Raw genomic sequence first — 10,023 nt, forward strand, 5'->3', positions numbered from 1 at the left:
CGAAGGTTTTGCTGGCGGGAGGGACCTTCCCCTTCGTCCCTCCCTGGAGCCCAGGGTCTCTTCCCGCCACCCAAAGGGTGAAGAGCCCTCCCTGCCTCTCCATTGCATCTGGGTTAAGAGCAGCTCTTAAATAGCTTCCCCAGGTCCTAGTTAGGAGTTGGCCAAGTCTTGCAAAGTACAGCCAGTAACAGGTCTTTAGGTTTTACGAGCAGCAGTAGAGTCTCCTTTGCCATCTGCTTGGTGTTTTTGAACTTGTGGGATACCTCTGACCCTTCTCACAGAGTTACTTTCCTTGGGGCGGGCGGGGGCACATTCAAATCAGGAAGCCCCAAAGACTAGTGTGAAGCTTCAGCTTCCTGACTTGTCAAGGCAACTTTGCTATTTCAGAACATACTTTCTGAAATTGATGCTCTGTTGCCTGAGTTGCTGCTTTAAAGACTGAAAAAGATTTCAATAACTAGTCTTCCCCCTTCCTAGATAGGGTGGGGCTGGGATTTATCAGGGATTACTCAGTAGTTCAAGAGTTCATAGTTCACTTAGACTTATTATAAAGCAAGTGAGTTTGTCACTTTGCACAGTAAGCAGAAACTTTGGATCTTTCAGAAGATCCTGTCTCTTAAAAACTTGGAACCCCTCTCCTACAATACATTTTGAAATCTCCTAGTTACTCCACTGAATTTTTATGAAAACCTTTTTGTGTTTCTTAACTTCTGAAATTTACCTATATCTGGAATGATTTTCCCAAAATTCCTGAACTTCGGGCACAAGGTAGTTTTTGGTGTATGCAAGCATGTAAAACTTTCTTCTTCACCTCTCATTCTCTTTCAGGATACAGGTGTAGGTAAATCAAGTATTGTGTGGCGGTTCGTGGAAGACAGTTTTGATCCGAACATCAACCCAACAATAGGGTAAGAGATCAAGTTTATTGAATGTGCATCTAAAGGTGTGTTGAAAAGTCCATTCAAATAAAGGCTGTGTTACAGGGGTTAGGCATCCCCATTTTAAACTCTAGTGCATTTGGAGACAGTGGTTCCCATCATGTCTAGAAGAACTTGAAATGGTGGAGTGAGGATTGATGTGTTTTAGGAAAATTGTCTTTTGATTTGTGAGGAATGAAAACCTCAAAATGAAAGTATGAATTAAAGTTTTACTTGTTAGAATATACATCGAGCCTTCGATCTATGAATAGTAACAGCAATTACACCTTGAAATAAGGCAGAAGAAAACAGGCCCTAATACTTTTATTTCCCCCGGCATGTCACCTAAAAGATATTTTAGGTGACTTCAGTTCTTCGTAAAAAATAGTTTGGGGTCCAAACCCTTCTCACACGTTCCAGCACTGCTACTACACGTTCCAATAGCAGTAAAGAATTAACAAATTAATGTCAAAATGGAAGTTTTTTCCGGGTATCTGGGTCTTAGAATAAGTGAAATTGACTGGCTGTCGGTTTTCGACTCTGGGAAAACTTTTCAGGCCGGTTAAATATCATAATATTAATACTTTCTCTGTGAGAAGTTGTGTTTCGTGGGTGTGAATACTTTGTTAGGCTTGTAAGACTAGATAGCTACTATGCAAAGCCTCATTCGAGGGGTATCTTCCATTTAAAGAAAAATTCTGTTCTGCCTAATCGGGAAGTACTTTACAGCATACACATACACACTTGAAGGCACCAAGATGAAACAGCCACTAATTCTCTGAAATTAAAATGCCTTTCAGTATCCTTCAAGAAAGAACTGGGTACGTCTACATGTTTGAAGTGTGAACTCATCCTCCTCTGGGCCTGCCTGTCACTACCCGCATGGGAAAGTGAAGGGACAGGAAGTGATAGCAGGTTGTGCTAGTGACTCAGTGAGTGACACACCTCACACTAGGCAGCACTAAAAACCAAAACGCCAGCTTGGTTAGAAGTGCTGTCTCACCAGAGGAGAGGGAAGGCGGAGGGTCTTCCTCAGGCCTGCGGCCCTGTCCTGGGAGGCCAGCCCTCGCAGCCCCACCGGCGCCGGGGTTCTTCACCTCCCCGAGCCCCGCTCTCTTCACCAAGCGGTCCAGGCGCACGTGTCACAGGGAAGAGGATCCGAGGCTTCCCCCTCGTCCCTTCCACAGTCCTCGTTCCTCTGTCCTCAGCAGGTGTCCTCCTCCTTCAGAACCAGCCCCACACACACCTGAGCTCTGGAGCCCTGCCTTCTCCCCTGTCAGAGCCTGCAGACAGGCTCCCCAAAGACAGGGCCGTCCCGCAAGCCTGCTGGCCAAACGGGGGGCTCCGGAAAGAGGACTTCCTGCTTCCTCAGCTGCTGCTTCTCAGCCCCCTGCTGTCTCCATCCCACCCCACCGTTCCACTGAAACCACCTCCCCTCAGTACCTGTTTCCATCTCATTGCCAAAGCAACGGCTTTTTTCTTTCTTTCTTCATTCACTGAGTGCCTGCTGTATGCCGGATGTTAGACTGGGGGCTGGTGATTTAGACCAGGGCTCAGCAAACCGTGGCCGTTTGGCCCACCTCTTGATTTTGTAGATCAAGTGATACCGTGACACATCACAGCCGTTCATTTATATGTTGTCTGCACTGCTTTCGGGCTATGATGGCAGAGTTGAATAGTTGTGACCAAGACCCTGTGGCCTGCAAAGCTGAAAGTATTTACTATTTGTACCTTTTCAGAAAAAGTCTGCCAGCCCCTCCTGCCCTCATGAACCTCTCCTAGAAGGAGAGAGACATATTCTGTAACTAAAGTACAGGAAGTGATTTCTTCGACCATTTTCTGTGCTCCAGAGGAGGAATGTGGAGCACCTGTGAGAGCCTGTAGCCGGGGCCTCACCCAGGCCCAAGGGCATGACTGCTTCCTGAGGGGAGCAGTGAGGGTGTGAGGCGCTTGGAAGCCCTGACATTTCAATATTGAAAGATGAGTGGACTGTATTTCGAAAAACAGTTTTTGAAGAGTGGAAGGTAACGATTGGTGGTGTTGAGGGCAGTGAGTAGCACGGGGGACAGCAGGAGCTGTGAGGGTCGGGGACAGGGCACATTGGATGGGTGGCCCAGAGGCTGGGCAGGAAGCAGGGCCAGGCCCCAGACGTTCCTACTCTCCCTGGGTCCGTGACCATCCCTCTCAGTCTTCTCCCCCGCCCCGCCCCACCCCCTGCTGAGTTCATACGTGTTTGGTCTTCCCCACAGTGCGTCCTCCATAGAGTGACTTTCCCAAACACTAAGGGGCTCTGCGTATTTGTGACTGAGCTCATAAACTCCCCATGAGAGGCTCGGCCCTCTGCTCCTCTTTCCGTGGACCTTGTGGAAGAGAAAAGGACCAACGTGTCCTCAGGTACCCAAGCCAGCAACCTGGGCATCCTTCTCAGATCCCCCTCCTAATGTCGCCTCCCCTCCCTGAAGCCAGCATGAGTCACCAGCTCCTGTCCAGGGCTCCTCCTGAATATCCTTCCATACCTGTTCTTTGTTGACTTCGAGACCTTCATCTTCCCTCGTGGTGGTTCCGACATGGACTCAGCCACCTGCCAGCTAGTTAACCCTGAATCCGTTTCCCCATCAGCAAAATCATAGTAATACTGGCACCAATTCCATATTGTTAGGGGAATTCCATGAGATACTGTATTTAAAATGTTTAGCTAAATGCCAGGGACACTGGGGCTCAATACATGATAGCATTGTTGTTTTTAAAAATATTTACATATTTTTAAAATCTTGAAAAAATTTTTTAGCAAAGTAATGTGCATGTGGTTTTTTTCTGTATCAGTAAGGCTTATAAGTTAACAGTCCCCTGGTCCACTCTGACTCATTCCCTAGAGGCAACTACTGTTGTGATGTTGTTTAGCTGCTTTTTTCTGATCTTTCCTCCAGATTTTTTCGTAACATGCATATACTGCTAATTCTTGATCCCTTCTCTCTTCTCCCCCACCCCATCACCAAATTTTAGGCATTATCTACTGATTGTTTTCTTGAGAGATGGGCATTAGTCATTCTACTTCTCCCACCTCCCTCTGCTCATTTGCCCTCCCCCCATCTTTTCAGTAAAGCGCTACCACTGAGCATCAGTGTAGCGTTTAGAATGCAGGCTCTCAAGCCAGGCTAGCTGCCTTCGCATTCCAGGTCTAACACGTAGTCGCTGTGTGTCCTTGAGCAAATTATTTAACCTCTTTGTGACTAAACTTGCACATTTGGGAGAATAAGTTGCATCTCATTACAGAGTGTTGTGAAAGTTGAGTTAAACACATAAAAATGAGTTAGAATGGTCCTTGGCATATGGTAAGCATTTGTTATTTCTTAGCAACTGTTATTTTTTTAATAAGCCTCTAACACTATAGTTTTTTTTTAGACTTTATTTAAATGGAATTAGACCAGTAGGTATTGTTTTGTATCTGCTTATTTTATTCAAACCTTGTGAGATTCATCTGTGTCATTTCATGTAATAATAGTTTATTCTTTTTCATCTCTGTATGGTAAGTAACTCATTGGATAAATATACCACAGTTTATTCTGTTGTTGGAGATTGTGGTTGTTTCTAGTCTGAGGCTATTACAAACAATTTTGCTATGAACATTTTCGTACGTGTCTTTTGTGCCCATATGTATGGAATTTCTTTGGCAATTGGCAGTGGAATTCCTGGGTCAGAAGGAATATGTATCTTAACTCTAGTAGCTACCTTGTAAAGTATTGCGCCAATTCCTACCAGCAGTGTTTGGGAGTTCCGGTTGCTCCATAACAGCTGCAACATTTGGTATTATCAGTCTCAAATTTTAGCTGTGTTGGAGGGTGGGCAGTAGTACCTCATTCTGGTTTTAATTTCTGTTTCCCATATGACTAAAGCTATTGAACACATTTTCATATGTTTATTGGTCATTTGGATATGTTGCCTGTTTGAGAATCTTGTTCATTTTTCTGTTGGGTCATCAGTCATATCCTTATTGATTTGTAGGTGTTGTGTACGTATTCCGGATACTAGTCATTCGTTGGTTCTGAGCATTGCAGATGTTTTCTCGCACTCTGTGACTAAGGTTTTTCACTCTCTGAAAGGATCTTTTAATGAAGAGTTGTTACTTTTAATATATCCATTTGATCAATCTTTCTCTTTATGGTTCGTGCTTTTTATGTCCTTTTAATAAACTTTGATTGACCAAGGTCATGAAAATACTCTCCTGTTATCCTATAGAAATTTTGTTTCACTTTTCAGATTTAGATTTAAATTTTACCTGGAATTAATTTCTGGATGAGATGTAAAATAAACGTTAAGTTTTGGGGCGTTTTGGCTTTTTTTTTTTTAATTCCAACAGGGTTATCCAGTAATCCTCATCCCTTTTTTGTTCTTTTAGACCATCCGTAATTCAGTGTTGTATGCTGAGCCGTGATTGTCATAAATTGAGCATCTGTATTTATAGTGCACTTTTTATGGATTTTTTTTTTTTTTTTTTTTTTTTTTTTTGGTTTCTATTTCTGAACTTCTCTGCAGTTCTAATTTTCAACCTTATTCTACGAATTGTTCGGAGCACAGGCTCCGGACACGCAGGCTCAGTGGCCATGGCTCACGGGCCCAGCCACTCCGCGACATGTGGGATCTTCCCGGACCAGGGCACGAATCCCTGTCCCCTGCATCAGCCGGCGGACTCTCAACCACTGCGCCACCAGGGAAGCCCCTGGATTTTTTATTATATCCCATTGATCTGTGTTTTTAATTGACTTTACTGAAGTATAGTTTACATGCAATAAAATGCACCCATTTTTAGTGAACATGTTGATGAATTCTGACAGATTCATACATCTGTGAGATCACCACTGCAGTCAAGATGTAGAACACTTTCATCACTCCAAACTGTTCCTTTTTGTCCCATCCTGTATTCATCCCCACCCCTACCACTGGCTCCAGGCAACCACTGATAAGCTTTCTGTCACTATAGATTATATGGAATTTTTAAATTTCAATTGTTTGTTACTAATATATAGACATAAAATTGATTTTTACATATGGACCTTGTGTTGTGTGACTTGGCTAAATTCAGTTAGTTCAGGCATCTTTTTAATAGATTCCTTGGGATTTTCTTAGGTGCACAATCATGCCATCTGTAATAGGCAATTTTATTTCTTTCTTTCCAACCTGTATGCCTTTTATTTCTCTTACCTGCCTTAGCCCATGAGCCAGGACCTCCAGTACTGTGAGAAGTGGTAAGAACAGACATCCTTTCCTTATTCCTAATCTTGGTGGGGGAAGCATTCGGTCTTTTCCATTAAGTTAGACATCTAGGCTCTAGGTTTTTTTTATAGGTGCCCACTATCATGTTGAGAATGTTATCGTCTATCCCTAAATCGGTGAGATTTTTTTTTTTATCAAGAATTGTGTCGAATTTTGCCAGGTGGTTTTTTTCATCTTTTGAACTGTTCTTATGCTTTTTCTTTTTCAGTCTTAAAACAGTGAATTACAACAATTGATACTAAGATATTAAGCCAACATTGCATTCCTCGGATACATTTCACTTGGTTAATATGAATTTTTTAATACATTACTGAATTTGATTTACTAAAATTTTGCTAAGCATTTTTGCCTCCATGTTCATGATGGATATTGATCTGTAGTTTTGTGTAATATGTTTCTCTAGTTTTGGTATCACGGCCTCATAAAATTAAGTTGGAAAGTGTTTTTTCCTCTTCTACTTTTTTGGAAGAGTTCATGTAGAATTGGTATTTCTTCCTTAAAAGTTTGGTATAATTCATAAATTATATCCATTTGATCAATGGATGAAGCCATCTGAGCAAGGAGTTTTCTTTGTCAGAAAAATTTAGCTACCAATTCAGCTTCTTTAATAGATATGGGCCTATTCATTTCTTCCTGAGTAAGCTTTCGTAGTTTGTGTCTTCAAAGAATTTGTCCATTGTATCTGTTTTTTAATTTATTGGCATGAAGTTGTTCATAATATTCCTATGTTATCTTTTTAATGTCATTAGGATCTGTCCAGCTATAAGTTTAGCGATTTTAATGGTCTTCTCAAAGAATCAGTTTATTTCATTAATATTTCACTCTTTTCCTTGTCATTGATTTTTGCTTTTATCTTCATTTTTTCCTTCCTTTGCTTATTTTGGCCTGACTTCTTCCTTTTTAGTTTTTTAAGGTGGAAGTTTATAATATTGATTTTTTTAAGGCTTTTTTTTATATATGCAATTTATACAATTAGAACTATAAATTTCCCTGTAAGTACTGGTTTGAGTGAATCCCACAGACTTTGATATGTTGTGTTTTCATTTTCATTTAGTTCAAAGTATTTCTTTCCCTTGTGACTTGTTTGACCTGTTAGTTGTTGGAAGTATGTTTTCTAACTTACAGTTATTTGGGAATTTTTCCAGATATTTTAAATTAGTACTGAATTGTAGTTTAAATCCGTTGTAGTCAGAGAACATACTCAGTATTATTTCAAACCTTTTACATTTGACATTTGTTTTATGGCCTAGAATGTGGCCTTCATGAATGTTCCATGTGTACCAGAAAAGAATGTATTCTGCTACTGTTGTGTGGTGTGTTCTGTAAATGTTTAATTATCAGCTTGGCTAACAGCACTGTTCCTCTCCTTTGTATCCTTACTGATTTTTTTTTCCCCCTTATTTGAAGTGAAAGGAGTGTCTGAAATCCAACCCTAATTGAAGATTTGTCTAGTTCTGTTTTTAGTTTGATCAGTTTTTGTTGATGTTTTGAAGCTCTTATTATTGAGTGTACCTACATGTAGCATTGTTATTTTTCTTGATCACTTGACCCCTTCACTATCATGAAATGTGCCTCTTTTTCCCTGGTAACAGTCCTGATTCTGAATTCTACTTGGTCTCATATGAATACAGGCTCTTCAGCTCTCTGTTGGTTACTGTTTGCATATCTTTTCCCATCACATCTACATTTAACCTATATATATTTAAAGTGAGTTTCGGGCTTCCCTGGTGGCGCAGTGGTTGAGAGTCCGCCTGCCAGTGCAGGGTACGCGGGTTCGTGCCCCGGTCCCGGAGGATCCCACGTGCCGCGGAGCAGCTGGGCCCATGGGCCATGGCCACTGAGCCTGCGCGTCCGGAGCCTGTGCTCTGCAGCGGGAGAGGCCACGGCAGTGAGAGGCCCGTGTACCGCAAAAAATAAAACAAAGTGAGTTTCTTGCAGACAGCATTATGGGTCCTGCCTTTTATTTGGAGTGTTTACACTTGTGCTGTCTAATACAGTAGCTGCATGTGGCTATCTGAACTTAAGTTAAAATTTAAAATTCAGTTCCTCAGTCACACTAGCTACCTTTCAAGTTCTCATTGTAGAAGGCTCTGTTGTATAGTACTGGTTTAGACCATTTTTATTTTTTGTAACTATCAATATGGTTTGGCTTAAATCTACCATCTTGCTGTATTTTTCTACTGCCCATGTTAATGGTTCCATTTTGTCTCCACTAGTGGCTTGTTAGCTGTACGTCTTCTATTACTTTAAGTGGTTGTGCTAGGATTTACAATATACTTCTTCAATTTGTCAGCCTACCTTCAAATAATATACGGTTTCACGTATAGTATAAGAACCTCCTTACAAGAGTATACTTTCATTTCCCCTCGCTCATCCTTTGTGTTATTATTGTCATATATTTTATTTCTGCATCTTATAAAGTCCACAATACACTTATTTTTTGCCTTAGCCAGTGATCTTTTAAAGAGACTGTTAGTCTTTTTTCTGGGTCCTTGTGCCAGTGTCACAGTTTCTTAAATCCAGTATCTTTGTAGTAAGTCTTAATGTTCAGTAGTATGAGTAGTTCTATTTTATTCTTCAGTAATTTCTTGGCTGTTCTTGGCCTGTTACATTTCCATGTAAACATTAGTGTTATCTGTTTTCACACACACCAACACACTAATCCCCACTGTGTTTTTGATTGACATTCCATTGAATTTATAGATTAGTTTGGAGAGAAATGACATCTGTATGATACTGCATCTTCAATACATGCACATAGATTATTCTTCCATTTGTTAGGCTTCTTTATTTTTTCTGAGCATTTTTTTCTGCTTTTCTGTGTAGTGGACTTGCACATCTTTTGTTAGATTTAATCCAAGGGGTTTGATGTTTCAGTGCAGTTTTCTGCTGTCAATATGCTAAATGGTATTGCTTTGAAATAGCTTTATTTCTAAAACTTAAACTTTTTGTATCTTTTATTGAGTTGAGTATGGATCTACAGTACAGTGTTGAATAGAAATGCTCATACTGGGTATTCTTATCTTATTTTAATCTTAGCAGGAAAGCTTTCTCTATCATACCATTAAATATGTTTGCTGTAAGGTTTTTGTACATACACCTTATCACATTACAGAGTGTCCTTCTTTTTATCATATGCTGGAGTTTTGTTTGTTTTTTTTTTTAACATGAATAAGTGTGGAATTTACCAAAATATTTTTCTACATTTATTGGCTTGATCCTGTAATTATTCTTTTCTGATGTTAATGTGGTAAATAACATTGTTGAATTTTCATGGAGTAAATCCACTTAGATTCTGATATATTTTTCTTTTTACATATCACTGGCTTTAGTTTACTGTGTTTTTTTTAGGACCTTTGAGTAAGATTGTCATGTAATATTACTTTCTATAATGTACATGTCAGATTTGGTATGAAGGTTTTGCTTCCCTTATAAAGCTAGTTGAGAAGCTCTTCTGTGGAAGAGTTTGTATAAAATTGCTCTTATTTCTTTAAATGATTAGTAAAATGCATGTGGCCTTCAAGTTGTCTTTGTATAATATAGTTTAATGAGTCAATTTCTTTCTTTTTTTAAAAATAATTTTTATTTTATTTTTTTACTTGGTTGCACCAGGTCTCAGTTGCGGCTCGCTGGCTCCTTAGTTGTGGCATGTGTGCTCCTTAGTTGTGGCCAGTGAGCTCCTTAGTTGCAGCCAGTGGGCTCCTTAGTTGCAGCTTGCCAAATCCTTAGTTGCGGCACATGGACTCCTCAGTTGTGGCAGGCGGGCTCCTTAGTTGCAGCTCACCAGCTCCTTAGTTGTGGCATGCGAACTCTTAGTTGCGGCGTGCAAACTCTT

General features: G+C 40.4%; 1 protein-coding gene across 1 annotated transcript in view; it reads left to right on the top strand.

Moving 5' to 3' along the window:
• The window catches only part of RAB22A (RAB22A, member RAS oncogene family), a 65,062-nt gene that overhangs the window by 17,868 nt on the left and 37,171 nt on the right, over nucleotides 1-10,023 (top strand). The window contains exon 3 of the mRNA XM_007449456.1: nucleotides 829-908. The gene's annotated coding sequence lies outside the window, so the exon portion shown is untranslated. The remainder of the gene's footprint in view (nucleotides 1-828; nucleotides 909-10,023) is intronic.

Source organism: Lipotes vexillifer, unplaced genomic scaffold (genome assembly GCF_000442215.2).
Source record: "Lipotes vexillifer unplaced genomic scaffold, Lipotes_vexillifer_v1.1 scaffold524, whole genome shotgun sequence".
NCBI lineage: Eukaryota > Metazoa > Chordata > Mammalia > Artiodactyla > Lipotidae > Lipotes > Lipotes vexillifer.